The sequence below is a fragment of the Panulirus ornatus genome, chromosome 63, assembly GCF_036320965.1.
Source record: "Panulirus ornatus isolate Po-2019 chromosome 63, ASM3632096v1, whole genome shotgun sequence".
In the NCBI taxonomy this organism is placed as follows: Eukaryota; Metazoa; Arthropoda; class Malacostraca; order Decapoda; family Palinuridae; genus Panulirus; species Panulirus ornatus.
Window position 1 is genome coordinate 1,409,623 of NC_092286.1, and position 14,723 is coordinate 1,424,345.

The 14,723-nt window shown below is 39.9% G+C and overlaps 1 long non-coding RNA gene across 1 annotated transcript in view; it reads right to left on the reverse strand.

Annotated features, from left to right (window-relative positions):
- Nucleotides 1-3,241: 3,241 nt before the first annotated feature.
- The window catches only part of LOC139745931 (uncharacterized), a 46,452-nt gene continuing 34,970 nt past the window's right edge, over nt 3,242-14,723 (reverse strand). Inside the window, exons 2-3 of the long non-coding RNA XR_011712022.1 lie at nt 9,639-9,717; nt 3,242-7,271 (exon numbers count right to left, since the gene is read on the reverse strand). This is a non-coding gene — a long non-coding RNA (uncharacterized lncRNA). The remainder of the gene's footprint in view (nt 7,272-9,638; nt 9,718-14,723) is intronic.

Sequence of the window (14,723 nt, forward strand, 5' to 3'; positions counted from 1 at the left end):
GAATGGAAAAAGGTGAGAACTAAAAAGGTAAGGGGAGTGGGGGAGGAATGGGATGTATTTAGGGAAGCAGTGATGGCTTGCGCAAAAGATGCTTTTGGCATGAGAAGCGTGGGAGGTGGGCAGATTAGAAAGGGTAGTGAGTGGTGGGATAAAGAAGTAAGATTATTAGTGAAAGAGAAGAGAGAGGCATTTGGACAATTTTTGCAGGGAAATAATGCAAATGAGTGGGAGATGTACAAAAGAAAGAGGCAGGTCAAGAGAAAGGTGCAAGAGGTGAAAAAGAGGGCAAATGAGAGCTGGGGTGAGAGAGTATAATTAAATTTTAGGGAGAATAAAAAGATGTTTTGGAAGGAGGTAAACAAAGTGTGTAAGACAAGGGAGCAAATGGGAACTTCAGTGAAGGGGGCTAATGGGGAGGTGATAACAAGTAGTGGTGATGTGAGAAGGAGATGGAGTGAGTATTTTGAAGGTTTGTTGAATGTGTTTGATGATAGAGTGGCAGATATAGGGTGTTTTGGTCGAGGTGGTGTGCAAAGTGAGAGGGTTAGGGAAAATGATTTGGTAAACAGAGAAGAGGTAGTAAAAGCTTTGCAGAAGATGAAAGCCAGCAAGGCAGCGGGTTTGGATGATATTGCAGTAGAATTTATTAAAAAAGGGGGTGACTGTATTGTTGACTGGTTGGTAAGGTTATTTAATGTTTGTATAACTCATGGTGAGGTGCCTGAGGATTGGCGGAATGCTTGCATAGTGCCACTGTACAAAGGCAAAGGGGATAAAAGTGAGTGCTCAAATTACAGAGGTATACGTTTGTTGAGTATTCCTGGGAAATTATATGGGAGGGTATTGACTGAGAAGGTGAAGGCATGTACAGAGCATCAGATTGGGGAAGAGCAGTGTGGTTTTAGAAGTGGTAGATGATGTGTGGATCAGGTGTTTGCTTTGAAGAATGCATGTGAGAAATACTTAGAAAGGCAAATGGATTTGTTTGTGGCATTTATGGATCTGGAGAAGGCATATGATAGAGTTGATAGAGATGCTCTGTGGAAGGCATTAAGAATATATGGTGTGGGAGGCAAGTTGTTAGAAGCAGTGAAAAGTTTTTATCGAGGATGTAAGGCATGTGTACTTATAGGAAGAGAGGAAAGTGATTAGTTCTCACTGAATGTAGGTTTGCGGCAGGCATGTGTGATGTCTTCATGGTTGTTTAATTTGTTTATGGATGGGGTTGTTAGGGAGGTGAATGCAAGAGTTTTGGGAAGAGGGGCAAGTATGCAGTCTGTTGTGGATGAGAGAGCTTGGGAAGTGAGTTAGTTCTTGTTCACTGATGACACAGCACTGGTGGCTGATTCGTGTGAGAAACTGCAGAAGCTGGTGACTGAGTTTGGTTAAGTGTGTAAAAGAAGAAAGCTGTGAGTAAATGTGAATAAGAGTAAGGTTATTGGGTACAGTAGGGTCGAGGGATAACTCAACTGGGAGGTAAGTTTGAATGGAGAAAAACTGGGGGAAGTGAAGTGTTTTAGATATCTGGGAGTGGATTTGGCAGCGGACGGAACCATGGAAGCGGAAGTGAATCATAGGGTGGAGGAGGGGGCGAAAGTTCTGGGAGCGATGAAGAATGTATGGAAGTCGAGAACATTATCTCGAAAAGCAAAAATGGGTATGTTTGAAGGAATAGTGGTTCCAACATTGTTATGTGGTTGTGAGGCATGGGCTATGGATAGAGTTGTATGAAGGAGGGTGGATGTGCTGGAAATGAGATGTTTGTGGACAATATGTGATGTGAGATGGTTTGATCGAGTAAGTAATAATAAGGTAAGAGAGATGTGTGCTAATAAAAAGAGTGTGGTTGAGAGAGCAGAAGAGGGTGTTTTGAAATGGTTTGGTCACATGGAGAGAATGAGTGAGGAAAGATTGACAAAGAGGATATATGTGTCAGAGGTGGAGGGAACGAGGAGAAGTGGGAGACCAAACTGGAGGTGGAAAGATGGAGTGAAAAAGATTTTGAGTGATTGGGACCTGAACATGCAGGAGGGTGAAAGGCGTGCAAGGAATAGAGTGAATTGGAACGATGTGGTATACTGGGGTCGACGTGCTGTCAGTGGATTGAACCAGGGCATGTGAAGCATCTGGGGTAAACCATGGAAAGTTCTGTGGGGCCTGGATGTGGAAAGGGAGCTGTGGTTTCGGTGCATTATTACATGACATCGGGAGACTGAGTGTGAACGAATGTGGCCTTTGTTGTCTTTTCCAAGCGCTACCTCGTGCACATTTTGGGGGAGGGGGTTGTTATTTCATGTGTGGCGGGGTGGCGATGAGAATGAATAAGGGCAGACAGTATGAATTGTTTTTTTTTTTTTTTTTTTCTTTGTTGCTCTCTCCCGCGTTTGCGAGGTAGCGCAAGGAAACAGACGAAAGAAATGGCCCAACCCACCCCCATACACATGTATATACATACGTCCACACACGCAAATATACATACCTACACAGCTTTCCATTGTCCTCAAACATCTCATTTCCAGCACATCCATCCTCCTGCGCACAACTCTATCCATAGCCCACGCCTCGCAACCATACAACATTGTTGGAACCACTATTCCTTCAAACATACCCATTTTTGCTTTCCGAGATAATGTTCTTGACTTCCACACATTCTTCAAGGCTCCCAGAATTTTCGCCCCCTCCCCCACCCTATGATCCACTTCCGCTTCCATGGTTCCATCCGCTGCCAAATCCACTCCCAGATATCTAAAACACTTTACTTCCTCCAGTTTTGCTCCATTCAAACTTACCTCCCAATTGACTTGACCCTCAACCCTACTGTACCTAATAACCTTGCTCTTATTCACATTTACTCTTAACTTTCTTCTTTCACACACTTTACCAAACTCAGTCACCAGCTTCTGCAGTTTCTCACATGAATCAGCCACCAGCGCTGTATCATCAGCGAACAACAACTGACTCACTTTCCAAGCTCTCTCATCCCCAACAGACTTCATACTTGCCCCTCTTTCCAAAACTCTTGCATTTACCTCCCTAACAACCCCATCCATAAACAAATTAAACAACCATGGAGACATCACACACCCCTGCCGCAAACCGACATTCACTGAGAACCAATCACTTTCCTCTCTTCCTACACGTACACATGCCTTACATCCTCGATAAAAACTTTTCACTGCTTCTAACAACTTGCCTCCCACACCATATATTCTTAATACCTTCCACAGAGCATCTCTATCAACTCTATCATATGCCTTCTCCAGATCCATAAATGCTACATACAAATCCATTTGCTTTTCTAAGTATTTCTCACATACATTCTTCAAAGCAAACACCTGATCCACACATCCTCTACCACTTCTGAAACCACACTGCTCTTCCCCACTCTGATGCTCTGTACATGCCTTCACCCTCTCAATCAATACCCTCCCATATAATTTACCAGGAATACTCAACAAACTTATACCTCTGTAATTTGAGCACTCACTCTTATCCCCTTTGCCTTTGTACAATGGCACTATGCACGCATTCCGCCAATCCTCAGGCACCTCACCATGAGTCATACATACATTAAATAACCTTACCAACCAGTCAAAAATACAGTCACCCCCTTTTTTAATAAATTCCACTGCAATACCATCCAAACCTGCTGCCTTGCCGGCTTTCATCTTCCGCAAAGCTTTTACTACCTCGTCTCTGTTTACCTAATCATTTTCCCTAACCCTCTCACTTTGCACACCACCTCGACCAAAACACCCTATATCTGCCACTCTATCATCAAACACATTCAACAAACCTTCAAAATACTCACTCCATCTCCTTCTCACATCATCACTACTTGTTATCACCTCCCCATTTGCACCCTTCACTGAAGTTCCCATTTGCTCCCTTGTCTTACGCACTTTATTTACCTCCTTCCAGAACATCTTTTTATTCTCCCTAAAATTTAATGATACTCTCTCACCCCAACTCTCATTTACCCTCTTTTTCACCTCTTGCACCTTTCTCTTGACCTCCTGTCTCTTTCTTTTATACTTCTCCCACTCAATTGCATTTTTTCCCTGCAAAAATTATCCAAATGCCTCTCTCTTCTCTTTCACTAATAATCTTACTTCTTCATCCCACCACTCACTCCCCTTTCTAATCAACCCACCTCCCACTCTTCTCATGCCACAAGCATCTTTTGTGCAATCCATCACTGATTCCCTAAATACATCCCATTCCTCCCCTACTCCCCTGAGAGAGAGATAGATAGTATGTTTGAGGAAAGGAACCTGGATGTTTTGGCTCTGAGTGAAACGAAGCTCAAGGGTAAAGGGGAAGAGTGGATTGGGAATGTCTTGGGAGTAAAGTCAGGGGTTAGTGAGAGGACAAGAGCAAGGGAAGGAGTAGCAGTACTCCTGAAACAAGAGTTGTGGGAGTATGTGATAGAATGTAAGAAAGTAAATTCTCGAGTAATATGGGTAAAACTGAAAGTTGATGGAGAGAGATGGGTGATTATTGGTGCATATGCACCTGGGCATGAGAAGAAAGATCATGAGAGGCAAGTGTTTTGGGAGCAGCTGAATGAGTGTGTTAGTGGTTTTGATGCACGAGACCGGGTTATAGTGATGGGTGATTTGAATGCAAAGGTGAGTAATGTGGCAGTTGAGGGAATAATTGGTATACATGGGGTGTTCAGTGTTGTAAATGGAAATGGTGAAGAGCTTGTAGATTTATGTGCTGAAAAAGGACTGGTGATTGGGAATACCTGGTTTAAAAAGCGAGATATACATAAGTATACGTATGTAAGTAGGAGAGATGGCCAGAGAGCGTTATTGGATTACGTGTTAATTGACAGGCGCGCGAAAGAGAGACTTTTGGATGTTAATGTGCTGAGAGGTGCAACTGGAGGGATGTCTGATCATTATCTTGTGGAGGCTAAGGTGAAGATTTGTATGGGTTTTCAGAAAAGAAGAGTGAATGTTGGGGTGAAGAGGGTGGTGAGAGTAAGTGAGCTTGGGAAGGAGACTTGTGTGAGGAAGTACCAGGAGAGACTGAGATGAATTATGTACATGTGTATATATGTATATGTCTGTGTGTGTATATATATGTATACATTGAGATGTATAGGTATGTATATTTGCGTGTGTGGACTTGTATATATACATGTGTATGTGGGTGGGTTGGGCCATTTCTTTCGTCTGTTTCCTTGCGCTACCTCGCTAACGCGGGAGACAGTGACAAAGCAAATATAGTATCCTCTTTGTTAAACTCTCCTCACTCATTCTCTCAGTATGTCCAAACTGTTTCAGTACACGTTCTCCAGCTCTTTCAACAACACTCTTCTTATTACCACACCTCCCTCTCACCATTATATTACTTACTTCTTCAGCTCTTTCAACAACACTCTTCTTATTACCACACCTCCCTCTCACCATTATATTACTTAATCAAATTACCTTACACCACATATTGCCCTCAAACACTTTGCATCCAGCAAATTCAACTTCATCTGTACATTCACAACTATAGCCCAAGCCTCACATCCTCACATCATCAATGAAACTACCACACCTTGAATTATACCCATTCAAGCCCTCCCAGATTATGACCTTTCTTTCCACACATCCTCAGTGCAACCAAAACTTTCACCCCCTCACCCATCCTATGACTTATTTCCATGGTTCCATTCAATGCCATGTCCACTCACACTCCAACTAACATGTCCCTCTGCTCTGCTAAACCTAATAACCTTGCTTTTATTCATATTTTCTATTAATTTCCTCCTTCTACACACTCATCAAAACAAGTCATCAACTTTTGCAGGTTCTCAGTTGAATCTGCTACCGAGGCTGTGTCATCATCAAACAACTGATTCAATTCACAGGTCCCTCTCTTATCCCTTACAGACTACATACTCATCCCTCTCCTTAAGACATTTGCATTTACCTTCCTCACCACCCCATCTACAATCAAATTTTACTGCCAAATTGCGACATTACATACCCGTGCCACAGACCCACTACTTCACTTGGAACTACTGACTCTCCTCTGTACCAACTTGCATACTTGTTTTACACCCTTAAACATACTGATGAGTAGGGCTGACAATAACCATGCATTACTGAATTATGTGCTAATTGACAGGTATTTAAACAAGAAACTCTTGAATGTAAATGTGCTTATAGGGGCAGCTGGTGGGAAGTCTCTCAGTTCTTAGTGGAGGGGAGGATGAAGCTTTGTAGAGGATTTTTGAAGAAAATATTGCCTTGGTATGAAGGTGATGAAAACGAGCTAACTTGTGTGAAGAGATATCAGAAGAGATTACAGTAGAATGGTAAAAGGTGAGAGTACCTGAAGCTAGAGTGGGTGAGGAATGGAATGTATTTAGGGAAGCAGGTTACAAGTGCAAAAAGCAGTGTGTGTCATGCTGAATGTGGGAGGCAGGTATACTATAAAGAGTAGTTAAGTTTCTAGTGAAAGAAAAAATGAGAAGTGTATAGGCATTAGTTTCAGGGAAGAAATGTAAATAATTGAGGAGTGTACAAGAAAAAGCAGCCCCAGGTTAAAAGGAAGGTGCAAGGGGTGAAAAGGGGGTAAATGTCAGTTGGGGGATCTGCAAACTTCAGGGAAAATGAGAAAATATTTTAGAAGGAGGTTAATTGTGTGAAGAAAACACAAGAAAAAAGGGGAGCATCAGTGAAAGAGACTAATGGGAAGGTGGTAACAAGTTGAGATGAGGTGAATAAGAGGGGAAATGACTAGTCTGGAAGATTCCTGAATATATCAAATGACAGGGAGGCAGATGTGGGGCATGTGAAGTGAAAGCCATGCTAAGTTGCTTGGTGAAAAGAGAAAAGATGGCGAAAGCCTTAATGAGATGAAGTGTAAGTAGGCAGCTGGAAAGCAGTTAAATTTCTCAAGAAAGGAGGTGATAGTATTGTTGATTGGTTAGTTAGGATTTTTATGTATGTATGGATCATGGTGAAGGTCTTGATGATTGGTGACTTGCCCATATAGTGTCAAATATATAAATGTAAGGGACAAAAGTGAATGTTCGAATTATAAAGGTTTAAGTTTGTTGAGTGTACCTGGTAAATTATTAACAGGTGCACATCCTTCAAATCTATAGTGGAAGTCTCGCTAGACTAGTAACAGCTTTCATGCTCTTCACCTACACATCATCTCGGCAAGACTCAGTTCAGTTTCTTGGCAAGTCTATTTCTTGATCATCCTATTCTTCATCACCTTCACTAAAGATCTAGATCGATCACTGGTTTCAAGGAGACCTGGAAAGGATTTCATATGAAGTACTCCCCACAACTTTGTAATGTTCTACTGAAAACTGAGGTTCACCACCAGACACAACAGTAACCAAGGGATTTTTTTCTTTTAAACCACAGCCACAGCACTACAGCTAGAGGTACACGACAGGTAAATAGTTTCTAAGAAATATGAGCAGGAATTAATTCTCACTACATGATTTATATTTTATTTATCATACTTAATCGCCATCTCCCACATTAGCGAGGTAGTGCAAGGAAACAGACAAGGAATGGCCCAACCCACCCAAATACACATATATAAAATCATCACCATGTATATGAAAATTTCACCTTCATCTTGTACTGCAAAGAGAGTCTGACACCTAAGTTAAAATTCTTGATAATCATCACAGTTTTAAAGCATCTCCTATAACTCTTGGGCCATAAACCAGAATATGCAGCTAACAGCTTAAATGGTATTCTTTTCTGGCAAGAGTGTCAATACTTGAAATTTCCCCACGCATCTCGATAAGCAACAGTGGCATTTTTTCCAACCAGCCCCTGCTAGCACCAACATTTTCTACCTGCAAGCCTTCTTGATCACTCCTCATATCTTTCAATAATGATATTTCCCCCCTCTTGAATGATCAAGATGAGCAGCACATTATGCTATGCCTGATCCTCAGCATGTGTTTCATGGTTTCCATCAAATTACTTCAATGCCTTGATAGCTAGTTGCTACTATGACCTTCCAATTATGTAATATATGCAATATTTCATCTGTGCATTTTCAGCTAAACGGCTACCTATATTCAATAAATCATTCATTATCATCATTATTATTAATATAATAATCATTATCAATTTATCATCATTATTATTAATATAATAATCATTATCAATATCATTATCGTTGTTATCATTTGGTTGCACTTTAAGATGTAACACTCTTCAAATTTGCCTTTATTTTCTCCTTGTTCTGCCTGATAATAGCCACTGCAGAGGAAGCTAGTCCAAAATCCTTTGCTATGTTGATGATTTTCCAACAGTCTGCATGCAGCTTATCACTTAACATCTGACTTAAGTAATGGTTTTGCAGGCTCTCTTACCACAAGGGGTAGTGTTACTACTCACTGCACCAGTTAGTCTTTTTCCAGACACCTTCAAAACAGTGTACAGGCAGTAAAGCACAAGAGAACTTGAAAAATATTGGGGAGTAAAGTCCAAAACATGCCAACAGAATACAGTGATGTGGTTTGTCTTGTAAAAAACTGGTGACAGTACAAAATGTGGTGGCCAATCAAACAGTCTGAAGGTGTGAAATGCTTGCATGGACAAAAAAATTAATGCATAAGTATTTCTAATTTTTCCATCAAAATTACATAATCAAAAATTTTACAAACACATAATCATGAAACAAATGACAAGCATAAAAAAAATTTACTTTATGATGAACTTAACATATCATTATACTTTGATTTAACATATAACAGGGTATGCCTGTACCTCTAAATATGTCCAAACCAATGCCAGCATATACCCCTGCATTTTCTAACCGAGGCCAGGAATAACTCAGGTATGATCTGGTCATGAACTACAGTCTTGCCTGTTGCATTGGAATATGAACAACTACCCCAACTCAACCTAGCTTATAAAATGCAACCTGGCTCAAAAAGGAAATTCACCATGTTAATAGTAAAAGGCTTGTATGGTAAACTGAGACTAAGATAAAAATATATCAATTACATATTATCAATATTCAAACAGGGTTTTATTTACAAAATTCTATCAATTGCTTATACTCACAATTTTCTTGTTTCCAATATGAAAATTAAATGAGAAAATGCACCACAACAAAACTATACAAACTTTAGATTTCCATTCACTCAAATGATAATGATAAGGATTATGTAAGGAAAATAAATCTTTAGAAAGAAAAAGTGCTCTGATGAATAATTAAGTACCAAAGCCTATGATGGCACTACCAAATTAAATCAAATTTCAATAACTGAAATATCTCCTACAGATTTCTGGTTTAGATAACTACATTAAATAATGCAAAACTTATCTGAACAGTAATATCTTCTGAATTAATATAAATAATTCTTTGTCCTCTATCCCTGGGGATAGGGGACAAAGAATACTTCCCACGTATTCCCTGCGTGTTGTAAAAGGCGACTAAAAGGGGAGGGAGCGGGGGGCTGGAAATCCTCCCCTCTCGTTTTTTTTTTTTTTTTTTTTTTTTTTTTTTTTTTCCCAAAAGAAGGAACAGAGAATTGGGCCAGGTGAGGGTATTCCCTCAAAGGCCCAGTCCTCTGTTCTTAATGCTACCTCGCTAATGCGGGAAATGGCGAACAGTTTGAAAGAAGAAAAAAAGAAAGTCAGTTTTACCTTTCCTAACAGGTGGAGGAGGTGGGGCTGGTCTGCTAGGTGTCGACATTCTGACTGAATTACCTCAATATCAGTAACACTGGAAGTAAAGCAATTTGGTAGAACATAAAAAGTGCACAGCTGTTCTTAAGTTCCATTTCAATAAAACTGTTATGCTACTGGGCTTATTTCTAATCCCTACACACCATACATCTATCGTCCTCTATCATCACTTCTTATTTTTACACTTTCTCTGTACCACCTAAAAAGTAATAGAAAGGAACAAATACCAAAAGACAGAAAATAATGAAGAAGAAGGAAATGTTACATACTAACCGATGAAAGATGAAGACCTGGAAGAATGAAAGAAGTAATGGTGACAGTGAAATCATGGAATTGCACAAAGAACACAGACTAAATGAAAAAGTAAAACCAAACATGGAACTAAATCCAAATGTTCTGTTCTCATAAACACTAAAGAAAAGAATGAAAATACAAAATTGGGTTTTCTAAAGTGGAGGATAAATATGAAAGCAACCTAAGACAACAAACAAAATCAACCAATTTTAGTTTGTGTTCAACACAAAAGAGAAAAAAAATGTAGATGAAATTTTTAATCAGTGTGGCAACAAGGTCATCAGATATTGAAATAAAAGAGAATGACATGAATGTAGCAAATGACTAACTTTAAAAGAAATCAGCAACAGGACCAAATGAAATCCCAGGTGTTTTCCTTAAAAAGACAAAGGTGACAAAATCAAAACCATTTATGATACTGAAGACGCACACTGCTGATCAAACTAATACAGCAGATATACAAAGATGTACAAAGGCAAAGGGGATAAGAGTGAGTGCTCAAATTACAGAGGTATAAGTTTGTTGAGTATTCCTGGGAAATTATATGGGAGGGTATTGATTGAGAGGGTGAAGGCATGTACAGAGCATCAGATTGGGGAAGAGCAGTGTGGTTTCAGAAGTGGTAGAGGATGTGTGGATCAGGTGTTTGCTTTGAAGAATGTATGTGAGAAATACTTAGAAAAGCAAATGGATTTGTATGTAGCATTTATGGATCTGGAGAAGGCATATCATAGAGTTGATAGAGATGCTCTGTGGAAGGTATTAAGAATATATGGTGTGGGAGGCAAGTTGTTAGAAGCAGTGAAAAGTTTTTATCGAGGATGTAAGGCATGTATACGTGTAGGAAGAGAGGAAAGTGATTGGTTCTCAGTGAATGTAGGTTTGCGGCAGGGGTGTGTGATGTCTCCATGGTTGTTTAATTTGTTTATGGATGGGATTGTTAGGGAGGTGAATGCAAGAGTTTTGGAAAGAGGGGCAAGTATGAAGTCTGTTGTGGATGAGAGAGCTTGGGAAGTGAGTCAGTTGTTGTTCGCTGATGATACAGCGCTGGTGGCTGATTCATGTTAGAAACTGCAGAAGCTGGTGACTGAATTTGGTAAAGTGTGTGAAAGAAGAAAGTTAAGAGTAAATGTGAATAAGAGTAAGGTTATTAGGTACAGTAGGGTTGAGGGTCAAGTCAATTGGGAGGTAAGTTTGAATGGAGAAAAACTGGAGGAAGTAAAGTGTTTTAGATATCCGGGAGTGGATCTGGCAGCAGATGGAACCATGAAAGCGGAAGTGGATCATAGGGTGGGGGAGGGGGCGAAAATCCTGGGAGCCTTGAAGAATGTGTGGAAGTCAAGAACATTATCTCGGAAAGCAAAAATGGGTATGTTTGAAGGAATAGTGGTTCCAACAATGTTGTAAGGTTGCGAGGTGTGGGCTATGGATAGAGTTATGCGCAGGAGGGTGGATGTGCTGGAAATGAGATGTTTGAGGACAATGTGTGGTGTGAGGTGGTTTGATCGAGTAAGTAACGTAAGGGTAAGAGAGATGTGTGGAAATAAAAAGAGCGTGGTTGAGAGAGCAGAAGAGGGTGTTTTGAAATGGTTTGGGCACATGGAGAGAATGAGTGAGGAAAGACTGACCAAGAGGATATATGTGTCGGAGGTGGAGGGAACGAGGAGAAGTGGGAGACCAAATTGGAGGTGGAAAGATGGAGTGAAAAAGATTTTGTGTGATCGGGGCCTGAACATGCAGGAGGGTGAAAGGAGGGCAAGGAATAGAGTGAATTGGATCGATGTGGTATACTGGGGTTGACGTGCTGTCAGTGGATTGAATCAGGGCATGTGAAGCGTCTGGGGTAAACCATGGAAAGCTGTGTAGGTATGTATATTTGCGTGTGTGGACGTGTATGTATATACATGTGTATGGGGGTGGGTTGGGCCATTTCTTTCGTCTGTTTCCTTGCGCTACCTCGCAAACACGGGAGACAGAGACAAAAAAAAAAAAAAAATGGCATACATATAACACTAATACACAAGTGGAGCCTAGCTAGTACCAAAAAAGTATAGATCTGTTTGCCTGATATTACAAGCAATATATGAAAGAATGATAAAAACTAACACATGAGCATCTGATTAAAAACACAAACACATACAGGCTAACATGGATTTGTGCCAGGTGTAAGGACAAACTTTCAAAACTTAGTTCAAAAGAAAAACATACATGAAACTCTTTTGCAGGGAAAGAAAATGAACAATGTTTTTCTGGACTTTGGTAAACCATCCGATAAAGAAACCTAGAGTCAATAAACTTGGAAAATGAACCAAATATTTTATACAAAATTTCAAGGTGGGAACAAATGGAACCATTTATGAAGCCAACATTTTCTCAGGACTAACTCAAGGAATAGTATTAGCTTAAACATCCTTTGAAATAATGAAATCAGACAGTGAGAAGTAAAAAAAAAATATATATATATAATTGGATGTTCAGCTGATGAAAGCTAATACAATATGAGTAAATGAATCATGGAGAAATTAACAATACAGAAAGACCTCTTTTACTGCAACCTCATATATATAAGATTCTTGTTTAACAGACATGAAAAATTATTTCCACACATCTCTCTCACCCTTTCATTCCTTACTTGATCAAACCACCTCACACCACATACTGTCCTCAAACATTTCATATCCAACGCATCCACCCTCCTTCGAACAACCCTATCTATAGCCCGTGCCTCGCAACCATATAACGTTTGGAACTCCTATTCCTTCAAACATACCCATTTTTGCTCTCCGAGATAACATTATCTCCTTCCACACATTCTTCATCGCTCTCAGAAGCTTCATCCCCTTCCCCACCCTGTGACTCTTTTCCGCTTCCATGGTTCCATTCGCTGCTAAGTCCACTCCCAGATACCTTAAACACTTCACTTCCTCCAATTTTTCTCCATTCAAACTTACATCCCAATTAACCTGTCCCTCAACCTTAATGAATCTACTCTCAACTTTCTCTTTTCACATACTTTTCCAAACTCAGTCACCAACTTTTGCAGTTTCTCACTCAAATGAGCCACTAGAGCTGTATCATCGGCAAACAACAACTGACACTTCCCAAGCCCTCTCATCCCAACAGACGGCATAAAAAGTCAGGCAAGCATCGAGCACATATGGGTCAGTCAATGGGATCAACATCCTCTACCATTAAAATACTTAGTAAAAGTGAGAGGATAAAAAGAACCAGCCAGCACCACATCCTAACTTTATGAAGTTTTTCCACACATGGAAAAAGCCACTGGATATAGTGAAAAGTAGGCCACGGAGGTGTAAGTGCTCTGTAGAGTGCGGCAGCAGTGATCAACAGCAATGCAAGCTCTGATAAATGTGAACACTCATTAACTTCAATTTCACATTGTATTTATTCATACTGTCTTCACTTTCCCTATAAAACAATAAAATAACATCTGGAGAGCCACTCTTGTTTCTGAATAAAGCCATCCCATAACACATTAGCATAAAAATAACATTGTCAATAATGCATCTCCATAGGCACCATGTTACAAAGACCCCTTTTAACAAATCTTTAGCTTAACAAACATTCCTCAAGAATGAATCTCATCCATCATAAGAGGTGTCTATGTATTCACAGACATTAGAAAGTTTTTCAGTCATAATGTCTTTTATAATGATGTTCAAAGTAAGTAATATAACATTTATATCTTACTATCACCAAGAAAATCATTTGGAATCATATTCCACCATATAATACAGAAAAGCACAAAGGCACCAGGCAATCAAAAAGTAAAATCAGCAAGTCTGATGAAAAGACAACTAAGAAATATATTTCAAAAATACACAGAAACATCAACTCATCCTTAAGAACAGAATGACAAAATCCATGTTGCAGTGGATTACCATCCTAGAAACACCACCTCCTTGCTTCATCCCTTGGATCAGGGTGTATTTACTACCTTCCAGGCATATTACCAGAGGAAAACACTCCACCAACTCCTCAATGGTGTAGATGGTAGGGTAAGCCTTCAGTCAGGGAGTGATGGCAAACACACAGTACTTGAGATGCTGTGAACAACACCATACAGTTGTGATATGTTAAATCCACAAGGATAAAGTGTTTGGCATAATCTATAGGTGAGTGTGAAGGCATGATTCCTCCAATTTTGGTCAGGAAGAAACAATGACCCAGCTCCAGCAGACATTTATTAATCTTGCCAACTGTTGGGAGTTTTAACCACTTACCAAGAGTGTTGGCTTGGAAGAAACTGAAGAGCAAGTTCTGACTGAGTTGCTGGAGTTACATCTTGAGGACCTAACCAATGAAAAAGTCATGCAGTTGGAGGCAGAAAAACTCCCAAGAGGAGAGAGAAGATACTGGTGATTGTACATCCACTACCAAAGGCAGATTCACAAACAAGGACATAACAGAAGTGTTTTGTTATTTATACAAGGCTGTGGCACTTACTAATAACATGAATCCTGATGATGAAAGTGCCCTGGTGTTCTATAGAAAGTTTACTGATAATTCACTTGCTTAAAAGGATATTTACAGGGAAGGAAAAAGGCAGGCCACACAGATAACATTAGAGAACTTCCAAAAAAGCAAAGCAAACTTCTCACTCTCCACTTGTAACAATTGTTGAAAAATTTGAAAATTAAGGGGGTAATGTAGATATATCTGAGACACTCGTTGTCTCTACCAGTAACACACACACCAATACCAATTTGATAATTCTGGGGGGTAATA